The following is a 16,100-nucleotide window of genomic DNA, read 5'->3' on the forward strand; positions in this document are numbered from 1 at the left end:
GAACTTAAAACTGATGTAAAACATCAGGCTTACTAAATGTATGAAACAACAAAAACAACAAAATATGGTTTCCATTGAAGCTACTCTTAGCATATACTAACTCATGATACAGTCACCTTGAACATTAAAATAGAGATCAAAGTAACACAATAGGGGTACTGTCTCCCATTTGGAAGTGTATGAAAATGCATAAACAAAACACAAAAATACAACAGTTATTTGTATACTTAGGCAACAAAACAATTGATGAATATGATCCAAAATCTTATACCTATAAACAGGGGTTCAGCACCATAGGAATCAAACCTGGGTTTTCCATATAATTACGAGATTTTCATTCTAATTTTAAATCAAAAATCATTATGTTGATCATACCTCAGAATCATAATGAAAGCTTAATCACATAAAAAAAAGAGATTATAATGACCTCATATTGCCCTAGTAATTTTTATACAAATACCTACTTCATATGGATGATGAAACTGAAACCAGTACCATGGTAACCATCATGTTACTTGCTAGTAAAACAAAATTTGAAGACACCACCAAAAATGACGTCAGGGCTATAATTCCTATGCAGAACAGATTTCATCCAGCAGGCCAAAGATGGCTACCCTCAGAACATCCTACTTGAATGACTGGCCCTTGGTTGTTCCCTGGGATCTTGGATTTAAGGAGGGTTCCCACCATTCCCTAGCTGGTTAAGAGTGGTTCACTGTGCCTAAGTGCTGGTACAAGCAATGTCCTTAAGGCTGTACACTTGATTTCCTTGGTGGAAACCTGGAATTTTGGGACATGCTAAGGAGAAGATGCCTATGTGATTAGCATTTGATGAAAACCTCGGGCACTGAGTATCCATAAGCCTCGTACTGGCAGACAACATTTCACTTGTGCTGTCCTAATTTCATGATGGAGGAATTTAGCACATCCTGCTAACTCCATAGAGAAAGGATTGCTGGAAGCCTGCGCTTGGTTTCCTCTGGCCTTCACCCCATGCACCATTGCTCGGTGCTCATTGGCCTTTCTAGCCTGTCCCCATACCAAGCCACACGCATGACTACAACTATATGCTGAGTCCTGTGAGCTCTTCTAGTGAATAATCAAATCTGGGTGTCATTGGGATGCCTCTAACACAACTGCATTATATGGAATTTTATTGTTTCGGTTGATGTCTTTCACGTGGTTACAGTCAGAAGGTTATGTCACAGAATACCTTTCCTGGAATCTCTTTTCTTGGTGTTTGCCTTGAAAATTCCTACATCCCTACATATCCATTTGAAGAAAGGTTTAAAAGGAATAGATGAAATCATGATGTCAGAAAGTGTGAAACAAGCAACAATCTTATTTTACTCTGAAAAAAAAAAAAAAAAAAAAAACAGAGAGAGAGAGCAAATCCTGGTGATTGCCCCTATGTTCTACCATATAAAAGTTCTCTGAAATATGAAAAGTCAGTTAATTTTCTCCAACTACCTAGGACTTAGTTCATTTTTCTGGCAGATAGGAATCAAAGAAGTAACAGGGATCATTCTACAACAATCAGAACTGTCAGACAGAATATGAAAACATACTACTGATTATAGTGTTCTTTTGTTTCTTTTCCTTATGTTCCTAGAACATTAAAAATATAGTTCACCTATTAGAGGCAGTTATCGCCAAAATAATCAAAACTCACAAATACGGCATCCAAAATGTCAGATGAGTTATCTTGATGTCTCCCTATCTGACCCTCCTTCCAATTCTCTTATTTTGCCCTAAATGATACTACCGTATGAAGTACCCCCATTTTATATGGCATTAACGTATATACATTTATCACTGACTACAAATGCTTATGTTCGTTCACCCATGGTAGTTAGGACATAACTCTGCATCATCAGCTAGGTCAGTCCTTAATGTCTTGCCAACAGTGAGGATCACAGTAAGAGTGGGGACATTTGGGGATACTACTCTGACAAATTCTGGTACGAGAAGCTCACCTGATAGTGTTGCTGCACTTCAAATAGTCTGCTCTTCCCTTTAAAGGACTAGTGTATTTTACCACCTTCCAGTAGAAACACAATACACACCGGCTTACTTTCCTTCATTTACTCCCTGTAGTCTCCGCCATTCACATCATTCCCTGTTTGGCTCGTCTCTTCTTTCCTGAGGTTCCTTAGGCCTTCCAGTGTGTTGAAAGGGAACTAGCCATTTAGGTCCTTTGGTGGCACTCTCAATTTAATCTGTTGCTGACACCACATACGATATGCAACTTATCTCCTTTTCACATCTCTTTCTCTTTCCTATGCACTTAACAGGCCGTTTTCTTTAGATATTAGAATATATCAGTATTCCTGTTTGAAATCAACATTCTGTCAAATGACCTTTGAATAAAATACAGTTCTTACCTTCTACTTGTCCATTTAATACACTTTGCCCTTTCTGATCCACAGCTCCAGAGACATGAGGAACATCTTTGTTGGGCTTCTCAGACACACACTGTTAAAAGTAGCATCAGTAATGAGTTGCGTGAAGACTTCCTAATCCTTTTCCAAGAAAATATCTGAATTTATGATTTTAATAACTATCAGACTTGCAAATAAGAAAACCGTATTGAACACCAAAACATTTAAATACAAAACCTCATATATGCTCTCTTGATTCAGCGTCCCTTTGAATCTTCATTTGGCTATTGACTCTCTAAACTGATCATGGAAGGCCAGAATAAATACTTTCAAAGGCAGAAGCCTGGCTTGTATGCAGATTTCAAAAAGGAACTAACAAAACCCCTTCCTTTGCATTCCTGACCAAAATAAAAGGACATGTGAAATAAGTTTTGAAACAAAATCTTTAAAAGTGTACTTGCTATAAATGAAAACTGCTTCTAGTAAAATGGCAGACATTTGTTTCAGTGTCAATTCATACCTCACATGATCAGAAACTTTGGAGTATATCATGCTGTGTATCAACAAAACACTGTCGTAGCTGCTGCTTCGTTTAGGTAAACAGAGGCTTGACCTTTTTCTTGACGAAAGAAGGGTTGGATCGAATGGCAAAGTAGTAAGAAAAACTTTTCTTAAAATTATGATGAACTAGTAGCAGAAACAATGTAGATATAGGTATGGAACTCTTCAGAATGTGTAGTAAGCATTCAAACGGCAAGTATAAGAACATGTATGTCTTAGTCACCTAAAATGTGCCAAGCACTCATTTCACTATGCACATTTTCTTTTTTACACACAACAACAATAATAATGATGATGATGATGGAGTGAGCCTTCCTACAGCTTGGTCACTCTAAGACGTTGGAGTAAAATGATGATCCGTGGTCCTCTCTGTCCAGAATGTCCCTCGCCACGGTCTACACGACTGGTCCTTCTCATCTTTCACTTGGCACCTTTTGCCACTCTCAGATCTTTTCTGACTACCAAAATTCCCACTCCCACTCTCATCCTCATCCTCACTACAAACGCCCCCAATATTCTCTCAACTAACATCGTCCATTCCCTACCGATGAAGCCTTTATAGTGACTTATAACAGATTGCTGTTGACTTACTTTTCTGCTCCGACCACAACAACCTAAACCCTCCGCTTGTACACTCAGTAGCTAACTGCTTGGTACGTACTCAGTATACAAGGACCAATTAATTAAGGTCAAAACATTTACACTAATCTCACTGAGAAGATCTCAAAAGTACCAAATCACTATACCGTTGGCCCTTGAACAAAGCAAGGGTTACGGGCTCTGATGGCCATGCCCTCGAAAATCCACAAATATCTTTTGAAACCTCAAAACCAAATCAAAAAAACAAAAATTCCTACCGAATTTCCTACTTTAAAAGCAATCACACTTAAAAATCAAAAAGTATATATGTATTGAAAACCAGAACATTAAAGCAGAATCGCTTGTATATGCTCTCTAGGTCTAATCTACCTTTTCGGCCTAGTTTGGCCATTGACTCTGTAAACTGAGCATGGGAGGTCAGAGTTAGGATAACGGAATGCTGAGCTTACCAACAATATACACAGTCGATTAATGCATGTTTTCCCTGTTATATGTATTACATACTGTATTTTTACACTATAAACTGAAGGAAAGGTTACTAAGAAACTCGTAAGGAAGGGGTGCTGGGTGGCACTGTCGGTTCAGGGTCAGGCTCTTGACTTTGGCTCAGGTCATGATCTATACTTCCTGAGTTGAACGCTGACAGTGTGGAGCCTGATGAAAATTCTCTCTCTGCCCCCACTTCCCTACTCACGTGCTCTGTCCTCTCTCTCTCTCCCAAAATGAATAATTAAAAAAAAAAAAAAAACCAAGATGCAAAAGAAAATCATAAGGAAGAGAAAATATGTTTACAGGATGGTACTGTATTTATTGAAAAAAATCTGTATGTATGTGGACTCCCACAGTCCAAACGCATCTTGTTCAAGGGTCAAATGTATACCTTTATGATGTCATCGCTAAGAGCTTACGGGAACTTATTATAGCCCCAAATGAGAACATCAAAAACCCATTCTAACTTTGCCATTCTTTTCTGGACACAAGGGCCATTTTATTGGCCTTTGAACATCTTCCCATGGAAAACAAGTATTCTTTGGGGGGCCTGGGTGACTTAGTCGATTAGGCACCCAACTTTGCAATTGCGAAAAGCAAAGCAAAAGGTGGAGGGGGGAGTTAAGATGGCAGGGGAGGGGATCAGAATTTCCCTTGTCCCTCAAACACAGCAGTATTGAGGTCACAACACTTGGAATACCAGGAATACAGGCTGCAGAGGGACAGAAAAATCTCCGCAGGTGCAGAGTGACAGCTTGGCGGGACAGAAGGGTGTGTATGAGAATTGGGAGAAATAAAATGGGCAGCACAGGCATGCAGTGGGGGAAGGCCTTTGGTGGAGAAACGAAAGGAAGGTAGAGAGAGAGAGGCTGTGGCAAGTGCATTTGGATATGAGAAAGCCTGTCCGGACCACAGACCAAGGAGAGGTCCAGAGAGCCAGTTTCTACTTTGGAAAACAGCCGTAGAGGGTAAAAAACAGAATTTTCAAGGTGGCCACACTTTCTCTCGACCAAAGCTACCACCTCCCATGCCTGGTGGGGAGGGAGCCGCCCCTAGGCTTGGTAGCAATCTCAGGGCTACACTGGGAGAGAACACCTTGAGTATGGTGGAAAGGGGAGGTATTGCCCTGCCCAAGGGAAAAAGACCGTGCAGGCACGAGCCAGAGGCCCTCTGTCCACTGGGCAGAGTGGCGCAACTCCACTACCAGGTCCGAGCAAAGCGGGATCCTGCAGGGTTTTGAATCCCAGCTCAGTACTCAGGTGGCACAGGGGACTGTGCAGCAAGGCAAGCCGGCTCCCCAGGCTATTCCGTGAGGATAGCCTAAACAGTGAGTTTTGAGACACCTCGTGTGGGCAGGATAGATGGGGTGTCGCCATGTCTCTCCCCATGACCAACATCGTGGGGCTTCAGGGAATGGACAGTGAGCCTCAGTGAAGGCAGGCCCATTACACCAAACCCTGACACTCTGTGCCTCGTAACTGCTTCTCTATAGGAGTGAGACTGACACTGATGGGACCAGATAGCCCCTGCTCTAGACCAGCACAGCCACCAGTCCCAGGCACCAATAGACAACTCTCCTCCGGTTTTCTATCTTAGTTTGTTTGTTTGTTTGTTTGTTTGTTTTCGTTTGAGTTATTATTCTTTTGTCTTTCCTTTTCTTTTTTAATGTTTATTTCTTCATTTTGAGAGAGAGAGTGAGTGATCAAGCAGAAGAGATGCAGAGAGAGGGAGAGAGAGAGAATCCGAGCAGGATCCATGCTCTCACTGCAGAACCTGTTGGGGGTTTCGAACCCACCAACAGCGACAACATGACGTGAGCCAAATTCAAGAGTCAGACGCTTCACCTACTGAGCCACCCAGGCGCCCATCTTTTCTTTCCTTTGCTTTCCCTTTCTTCTCTTTTCCCTTTTTTCTCTTTCTACTCTCCTCTTTCCCCTTCTCCCTTTGGAAACAGCCTAGTAGTCTCGAGTTGACGTGGGTCAAAGCTAATTATATATCTACATTTATCTCTATATCTTAATATATACCTATATATCTATACACAGATATATCTATAGATATATCTATATATTTTTTTCCTTTGATCCTCTGTTCTGGTTCTTTGTTTGTTTGATTGTGCATTTTCTCTATACTTTTCTAGATCTCCTTCTTCATTTTCCTCCCTCTCTTTCTGGATTAAGCCCTCTAGCTCCTTTGAGTCACTTCCTGGTCTTTTTTTCAACTCCAGTCATTTCTCTTTTTGTTTGGGCTAAGGATTCTTCCCCATCTTCTTCCCCTTTTTTCCAGGATTACTTCAACAAACAAATCAAAGCACACCTGTTGGAAGGCCCAAACCGCCACTCCAAGTAGCGAGAACAGCAGCCAAAGACGCACCGAAAGAGTGCACACAACACACTCAAAAAAAATTTGTTCAACTGCCAGGCCCTGGACAGTGTAGGGGGTCTTTTTATTACAGTAGTACTCGCAGGTGTGGGACACAGAACAAGCTATTAACACACATAAAGGGCAGGAATCTAGCCAAAACGACGAAATCGCAGAATTCCCCTCAAAAAAATTCCGGGAAGAAAGGACAGCCAGAGAAGGGCTCAAAAGAGACAGAAACCATATATGTGAGCACATTTTTGGAATGACACTCATAAGACGCATAGTTGCGCTTGAAACCACGCATAGAAGACAGCAGACAATCTACTGCTTCAGAGATCAAGGACCTAAGGAATCGTCACGATGAACGCTGAACATGAAATGGTGTAAAGGAGATACAAAGTAAACTAGATGCAGTGACAGCAAGGACGGGAGAAGCAGCAGACAGAATCCGTGAAACAGAAGATACAATTGTGGACAAAGATGAAGCAGGGAAAGGAAAGGAAGGAAATGACTAGATCACGAGGCAGGTACTAGAGACCTAGGTGATTCAGTGAGATGAAATATTAGCCAGATCCTAGGAGTCCCAGAAGAAGAAGAGTGAGAGAAAGGGGCAGAAGGTTTTTTTTGAACAACTTATAGCTGAGAGCTTCCCTCATCTGGGGAAGGAAACGGGCATCCAAGTCCTGGCGGCACAGAGAATTCCTTTCCAAATCAACAAACCCAGGTCAACACCACGACATGCCATAGCGAAACTGGAAAACTACAAAGATAAGGAGAGGATTCTGAAATCAGCTAGGGACAAACGGGTCTTAATCGACAAGGGAAGACACATAAGGGTAGCAGCAGACCTGTCCAAAGAAACTTGGCAGGGCAGAAGGGAGGGGTAGGAAACGGTCAATGTGCTGAATGGGAACATCTGCGGCGAAGAATCCCTTCCCAGGCAAGGCTGACATTTAGAACAGAAAGAGAGAGAAAGGCTTTCCCAGACAAACAAAACCTAATGGAGTTCATGACCACTAAACCAGCCCTGCGGGAGATCCTAACGGGCGACTCTGTGAGTGGAAAGCAGCAGAGACTACAAAGGACCAGAGGCCTCACCAAAAGCATGAAACCTTCAGATAACACAATGACACTAAATCCATATCTTTAACTAATCACTCTGAATGGGAATGGACTCAATGCCGCAATCAAAAGACACAGGGAATCAGAATGGGTAAAACACAAAACAAAACCAAACAACAAGATCCATCTATATGTTGTCAACAAGACACTGATTTTAGACCCCAGGACACCTCCAGGTTCAAAGTGAAGGTATGGGGAACCACCTATCATGCTACTAGAAGTCAAAAGAAAGCTGGAGTCGCCACACTTCCACCAGACAGACTAGATTTTAAACCAGAGACTGTAGTAACAGATTCAGAAGGGCATTGGATCATAATTAAGGGGTCTATCCATCAAGAGGAGCTAACAATTGCAAGTGTTTATGCCCCCAAAGTGAAACGCCCACACATATGAATCGATTACTCACAAACATGATTAAATGTATACATACAAATACCATGATTGTAGACGACTTTAAGACTCCACTCATGGCAAAAGGCGGATCGTCAAGGCAGAAAATCAGTAAGGAAACACAGATCCAATGTGTCATTGGACCAGATGTATTCAGATATACATAGATATATATTGGCCTCATATATATACATTTATATACATGGATATCAACACCGATATATTAAGATCTTTTCATCCAACAGCAGTAGAACGCACATTCTTCTTAAGTGCACATAGAACATTCTCCAATGTCTCCAAGTGACATCCTGGGTCACAAAACAGCCCTCCACAAATATAAAAGGACTGAGATCATACCTTGCATATTGTCAGATCACAACAACGAGCACTTGCTCATTCTTTCTCTCTCTCCCTCCCTTTCCAAGAGAAATGCAAACATTTCAAAAACATTTATCTCAGCCCCTTCCAAGAAAGAGAAAAACAAGAATAATAAACCTTGTGGGGCAACGAGCCCTGGATGGAAACCACACACAGACAGTAGAATTCCATAACCAATATGTTGACAATGGAGTTGACAGACAGTGATGTACTAAAAGAACAGACACTAAAGAAATAGTTTCTGCAAGGACAAATTAGGGTAGGGGTAAACCATTAAAAACGAGCCCGGTGCGGGGAACACATATGTGGCACAGTCAGTTCAGCATCCACCTTCAGCTCATGAGTCATGATCTCACGGTTTGTGGTTATCAGCCCCACGTTGAGCTCTGTGTTGACAGCTCGGAGCCTGCAGCCTGCTTTGGATTCTGTGTGTCTCTCTGTCTCTGCCCCTACCCCGCTTGCACTCTGTGTCTCTCTCTGTCTCAAAAATAAATAAACTTTGAAAAAAAATTAAAAATACCGTAATAAGCATGGGTTGAGAAGAGGGAAAAAGGAAAAAACAAAACAAAACAAAACAAAACAAATGACCAATCAATCAAGCATGAGCTTAAGACAAAAAAGAAAAGGAAAAATGTGAGCCAAAGAAGGTAAGTGGAAACAACATACATTTTTCAACAGGTACATAAGTAGGATTGGGAATATACTATGAAAAATAGTCCCTTTTAAACCTTTTAAAGATATATGTCTTTATATATGTGTGATATACATATATATATATATATATATATATATATATATATGTATGTATGTGTGTGTGTGTGTGTGTGTACGTATAGGTGTACATAAATATGTATACATATAAGTGTGTATTTATATATAAGTGTAAATATATGTGTATATATGTGTATATTATATATATCTCTACCTATATCTATCTATCTATATCTATCTATCTATCTATCTATCTATCTATATCCATATCCATCTATGTATCTATGTATATAATATTTATGTAAAAGAGAGGCTTTGATTCACAGTATATCCCTAATAATACTGACTCTTATCACTCTACAGTTATCTGGTTATAAATACTGTAATAAAGAATTTAATTTTTTTCACTATAAATAAATTGTTCAATTCCTGGCATCTATCGCTTCCGAAAAGCTAGAAATTATTACTAGACTAACAAAAGAACAGAAAAAGAGAGGTTCCTAACACGTCAACATTCACTATGGAGAAAGAATTGGGAATGAGAATTCTAGGAAGAAATGGGAACATTTAAAGGATGTAGGTAATGGGACACAGATGGGGTTCAACCAACAAAGGCTGACGACTTTTTCCCTGCACTTCTAAGCTCACAATGGGAGGATACTAAAAATATACTGTAACCTTCTTTCTTATGTAACTCCTGATTGCCTCAATAGGATTCATTTGCGTGTATACATGTTAAACACTAAAACGGAATATAAACTGAAGCCTGACTTTTTAAATTCACATATTTAATTGTGATATATCATGCGTATTTTGTTACTTTTCAAACTCCATTCTACGGAATTCCATTTCCCTACTCATTTGTTCACATTCAAAAACCATGACATTGCTTCTTCCAAGCAAGACTTTATTTTAGGAGCTCCAGGAGTCAAACCAGTGCGTTTCCTAACCTCCAGGAGCTTATCATGATTTAGGGGCTTTGAAATGAATACTGAAATAAATATCAGATGTCTGAAACTTTAAATTTTAGAATCTGACACAAGGACTAGGAGGAGATAGTGTTCAAAGCTAGAATGGGCAAGATTTCTGAAATTAGAAATTTGACACCTTGGCTATGAAGAGCCTCTGCCCATAGAGCTACTCTTTTCAGCAAAATACGTATTCTTCGGGGAGATGCACAATTTTAACTTACTCTTCATGGAGTTATTTCAAAACTACAGGGGAACACCTTTGTAAGGTAAATGTTGAGAAATAATGTAAACATCTAAATTTCTACATTTTCTAATATGGTTTTATTCTAAATGTAGAACAAAGGATAGAGCCAAAGGAAAATCCTGTATCTCACCAAAATAAAACTTGCCCGGGGCGGGGGGCAACCTACAATAGATACTTGGACCCAATCACGTTTCATTTAGGCGTGAGTATTATCAGTCATGTTACGATCACAGTAAGAATCCTTATCCTTAAGCAAACGTCATATTGCCTCCATTGTGGGAAAGCTTGTCCCAATATAATTTGACGGTCATTATATATTTTCCAGCCCATTCTTTTATCAGCCTCCACCTGTAGGATTTACCAAAGTACAACAAAACAAAACAAAACATTCAACGCGTCATGTATCTGTAAAGTGGTTTGTTCTTGCCAACTTTCCATGACACACATAAAATGATGATACACAGGCTCCTCTTAAATTTTCAGAGTGAATAAGGGAGAAAACTCAATTCAGAGCAGGAAAGTGAGTTTCACAGGAGGGTACTTTACCTTGGTACCAAAATCTAAGTCTTGGCTAGATGAGGTAGACCATGAATCGTCAGGACCAGGTTTGTCGGAAAGCCTTTAGAGCAAAAAAATACAACAAACACATGTTCATTCATTTAAAAACAAAATTTAAAAAAGTTAAGGGAAAGGTCACCTATCTGTTTATTCCACGAAGTTTCTTGGTATAATGAAAAGTTGGCCTCTGGTTTTGTCATTAAGTTTTATTTTAATTCCGGTAATAGGAACATCCAGAGTTATAGTAGTTTAAGTTGTACAAAATAGTGATTCACCAACTCCATACTCATCCCGTGCTCATCATGACAAGGGCACTCCTTCATCCCCATCATCTCTTTCACCCCTCCCACCACTCACCTCCTCTCCACAACCATCCGTTTCTTCTCTGCAGGTAAGAGCCTATTTCTTGGTTTGTCTCCCCTTTTGTTTCCTCCCTTTGCTCGTTTGTTGCTTCTTAAGGGCTACATGAGTAAAATCATATGGTATTTGTCTTTCCCTGACTTTGCTTACCATACTACCCTCAGGCTCCATCCAGGTGATTGCAAATGGCAAGATTGCATTGTTTTATGGTTGAGTAATATTACAGTGTGTGTGTGTGTGCATGTGTGTGTGCGTGTGTGTGTGTGTGTGTGTGTGTGGATATACATATACACACACACATACATTCATATAGGGCTTCTTCTTCGTTCACTCAGCTGTCAATGGACGCTTGCGCTGGCTGTTGGAAATAATGCCGCAATAAACACAGGAGTGCGTGTGTCCCGTGGAATTCTTGTTTTTGTATTCTCTTGGGTAGTATCCAGTAGTGCAATTACTGGATCATAGGAGAGTTCTGTTTTTAATTTTTTGAGGAACCTGCATACTGTTTTCCACAGGGGCCGCACCCATTTGCATTTCCACCAACGGTGCAAGAGGTTTCCTTAGTCTCCACATCCTCGCAAACACTTGCTTCTTGTGTCTTGGAGTGTAGCCATTCTGACAGGTGTGACGTGGTATCTCGTTGTAGTTTGGGGGAGCATCTTTTCATGTGTCTGTTGACCATCTGTATGTTGTCATTGGAAAAGTGTCTGGTTATGTGTACTGCTCATTTGTAAACTGGGCTTTTTTGGAGGGGGGTGATGTTGACATGAATCAAGTTTTTAGACATTGTGAACACTAACCCTTTACTGGATTTGCCAAATATTTCCAAATTTGTTCTCCCATTCCAGAGGTTGCCTTTCAGTTTTGACTCTTTCCTTTACTGTGCAAAAGCTTTGTAGGTTGAAGTAGTCCTCAAACTTTATTCTTGTTTTATTTCCCTTGGCTCAAGAGACATAAATAGTAAAATGTTGCTACAGCCAAAGTTACAGAAATGACGGCCTGTGCTCTCTTCAAGGATTTTTTTTTTTTTTTATGGTTTCAAGCCTCACACTTAGGTCTTTAATTCATTTTGAGTTTATTTGTGTGTATGGTACAGAAATTGGTCCAGGTTCATTCTTTGGCATGTGGCTTGTCCAGTTGTCCCAACACCATTTGGCGAAGAGACTGCCTTTTCCCCACTGGATAGTCTTTCCTGTTTGTGGAAGATGAACTGACCATACAGTGGTGGATTGATGCCTGGGTTTGCGGTTCTATTCCACTGAGCAATGAGGCTATTTTGTACGCCAGTACCCACAATACTGTTTGGATACCACACACACACAAACACACACGCAGACACACACACACAATGAAATATTACGCAGCTCTAAATGAGAATGAGATCCTGCTACCTGCAACATCATGGATGTACCTAGATGGCATGAGGATAAGTGAAATAAGTCAGACAGAGAAAGACAAATCCTCTATGATTTCACTTCTGTGTAGAATGTAAAAAGGGGAATCAATGAACAAACAGAGCAAAAGCAGAAACACACCCATAAATGCAGAGATTTGACTCTTGCCAGAAGGGAGGGGAGGTGGGGGGATGGACAAAATGGGGGAAGGGGAGAGGGAAGTTCAGGGTTCCAGTTATAGAATGAATAAATCACAAGGCTCAAAGGTACAGCATAGGGAATCTAGCCTGTGGTATCGTAATAGCCTCATACATTAACAGATGGGAGCTACGCTTATGGCGATCACGGTGAAACATCCAGAGTTGTTGCATCACATATTACATTGTGTGTCACGTAGACCTCCGTTTAAGTAAACGTATCGAAGTTTAGGTTTCTATGTTATGAGTGGTAGTACTAACTAGAGATTGAAAGACTCAAAGTTCCCAAGGCCAACTTTGTTCCCACACTGGTCTTGCCTTACTTAGGTCCATAATAACTAGCAAGACACTCCAAGCCTTCAGGGGCATTCAGCTACCCAAGGAGGGAGACTGTGATCAAAATGGTCCTGGTAGTTGTGCCTCTATTTCTCTATACGCTGCCTGAATATTTTCTTCCCTATGAGCTCCCACTCCTACATCACTCTTCAGCACGGTTCTGTGGCATTCCCCAACCTTTCAATCTGTAGCCTATGAAGCCATACACTCCTACAACAAGGATGGGCTCCAATGACCGAGGGTAGGGACCATGTCCTGCTCCTGGAGAACAAGCGAATTGGGAGCCTCACTCATCCACACAGTCACCTCAACATAGGCATGTTACCACCGATCCAGATGAAGCTCCCTTGCTGATTTCACAAGTCAGACCTACCCCTGCCCAGCCCTACAAGTACATGGGAAGGGCATCACAGATTTAGGAAAAGAGGTGGAGTGAGGAGACAGCTTGCCTTGGGCCATACATCTCTGATGTTCGGAATCTTCACCCCCACCCCCAATTCCTTGAGAGGATCTAAGCTATCCTCCCTCAGTTGGGGTGGAAGTAGGGGATATCATATTTCTATCTGCTGTAAACAGACTCTTCCCAGAAGCTCAAATGATTTTTAATCTCTCTCATCAGAAAATCTGAGGTATGCTCGCACCTTTAATGAAACCAACACACACAAAAGCAGAAAACTGATCACGACCCTCTTGAACTCTCTATTTGAATATGCCTTTCTAAACAACTCCCCTAATCCTGGGTCCTTCATTCCTGTCATTCACCTTTATCTCACTTGGCATAACCCCCCAAATTCTGACATCTTTTCTCAAACTCGTATTCCTAACCAACTCAGTGTTGTTCTCCTTGAAACCTGGTCTCCTCTGCTAATTCGATTCTTACCCTCCTTCACTCTATTCATTAGACCCACTCCCCAGCCTTCTATTATTAAAACAGTTGCCTGCAAGATCAAGACAAAAAAGAAGGAAGGAAAGAAAGAAAGAAAACCAGAATTTAAATCGCATTTCTGTCACTTATCATATCCAAATAGGTCACTTCAATCTCTTTTGAGTTTCCAATTCTCCAGGGAAACAACCATTGGGCAAGGAGGTGAAACATAGGTTGACGGACCAGAGGGTGTTTTGAGGAATTAATCTCTGAGGTTCCCTAAATCTGGAGACTCTAAGTGCTTTTGATTTGGCCTCTGGAATAATGGAGAGTCCTTAAATGGCAGAAGTAGGGAAATTATTGGAAAAAAAAAAGAAGAAATACCAAGGAAAAAAGAGAAGAAAGTCAAAAGGCAAAAACACAGAACAAAAAGTCATTGGAAAAAAAAAAAATCCAAAAAAACCCGAAAAGATTCCTAGAACTAGACAAGGATACTAGCCCAAAGGGAAACCAGCCTGGGAACTTAGGCAACAGAGAATCATATAGCAATATCCTCGAAATAGAGAGTGAGTTTAGTTAATGTAACATGGTCTACAACTAAATATCCTTCCCTTACAGAAAACTCATTTGTCTCAAGAAGAGGGGATATCACTACATGTAAGGAGTTGCCTGATGACATCTTGCTTTTTATGGAAAAGCCTTGACACCATGGCCATAGCTGACAACCACCCTAAAATCTCGGATGGTAAAAACAAGGGACTAGTTACCACTGCACTAATGACTTTGGTTGGCACTAGTGGTCAAATATATGAGGCCAAATGCTTGGACTAACCTGGGTTCTTAAGCAAACCCTAAATTAGTGTTCCGACATCATTACCTTTGACATTCTGAGTTGATCTGCCCTAGGATCTGTATCCTCATCTCAGTGCTGCTGAGGAACCAGGGAATGGATGTGGAAGCTTCACGGGCTGATGGGCAAAGCCCCTCAGCTACCCGTTAACTATGGAATCATGGTCGAGTCGTCAACCTCCCTGAACCACAGTTGCCAAAGTAATAAAATGTAGGCTACAACAGCACAGCTACTTGGCAAAGCTATACAATGACTATATAACTGAACAGATGTTACCCATAGGATATAGTGTCTGGTCCAGTGTAGAACACGCAACAACTGCTTTTGTTCTCTGCGTTCCCTTAGGAGACACATAATTTTCAGTTCATTCATTCCCTTCCCTTTCCTTTCATTATCCGTTTCATTTCATTTCATTCCTTTATACTTTAAGAGTGAGTGCCCACAGAAGTCGGGAAAGATATCCTAAGGAGGCTGTGAGCGCAAAACCCGACGGGGGGCTTGAACTCACAAACCTGAGTTGAAATCAAGAGTCACACCCTTAACCGACTGAGCCACCCGGGTGCCCCAGCAAATGTCATTTTTACAAATCCATAAATATCCTACCTGGCTATAGAATCTTCCTCAGCATTCTTATCTGCTCCTAAAGATGAAAGCAAAATACATGTTAAATCAACAATCGAAAAATAGAGGAAAATTACAAGTGTACGGCTTATGATTTGTTAAAAAGTATTGCTTTGGGACCACACCTGGAAACCACACTACACTGAATGGTAATTATACCATTCGTAGGCTTAAAGCACTAAGAAATCTTACTTTCTCCTCTATATTGACCAAGAGCAAGAATGGGTTTTATCAGAATTTGACACCTACAGGGGGACTGATGTTTACAATGGCCATCACTGACCGACACTGTGACACTGGAGGAAACTGGTATCGTTAGGAGAATGATTATCATGAGCTGACAATGTCAGACTGAAACTAGCATGATTTTTCTGGACTTTCAGTACTAGAGGAGTTGAAAGAGAGTATCTTTGTTTTGCTGTAACACGGCAGAACCTCCCCAGCTCTTCAACAGACACTCTTCAGTTTTAGGAGGAAACACCCCCTCACAAAGTGTGCTCTATAGCTATTGTACTTTGCAGCATGGCCAAACCATAGCAAACAGACTCTCCCTCGTCTTATTTCCAATGGCAACGTAAGAAGGAAAGATTTGGCATTCCACTTTGATATAGTTCTAACCTCTTGAGGCTGTCTCCTTCCATTGCTAGAGAGTCTATCTAGACCCACCGCACATCACAGAGGAGGATGATCCCAATGTGAGTGCTCTGT

The 16,100-nt window shown here is 41.0% G+C and overlaps 1 long non-coding RNA gene across 1 annotated transcript; it reads right to left on the bottom strand.

The window, feature by feature from the left end:
* Positions 1-1,912: 1,912 nt before the first annotated feature.
* Positions 1,913-15,413, bottom strand: LOC145713369 (uncharacterized). The gene is made up of 3 exons (XR_014136475.1): positions 15,375-15,413; positions 10,758-10,830; positions 1,913-2,475 (listed from the first exon to the last, which is right to left on the bottom strand). It is a non-coding gene; the product is annotated as an uncharacterized LOC145713369 (long non-coding RNA).
* Positions 15,414-16,100: the final 687 nt, after the last annotated feature.

Source organism: Panthera onca, chromosome F1 (genome assembly GCF_046562875.1).
Source record: "Panthera onca isolate mPanOnc1 chromosome F1, mPanOnc1 haplotype 2, whole genome shotgun sequence".
Lineage (NCBI taxonomy): Eukaryota > Metazoa > Chordata > Mammalia > Carnivora > Felidae > Panthera > Panthera onca.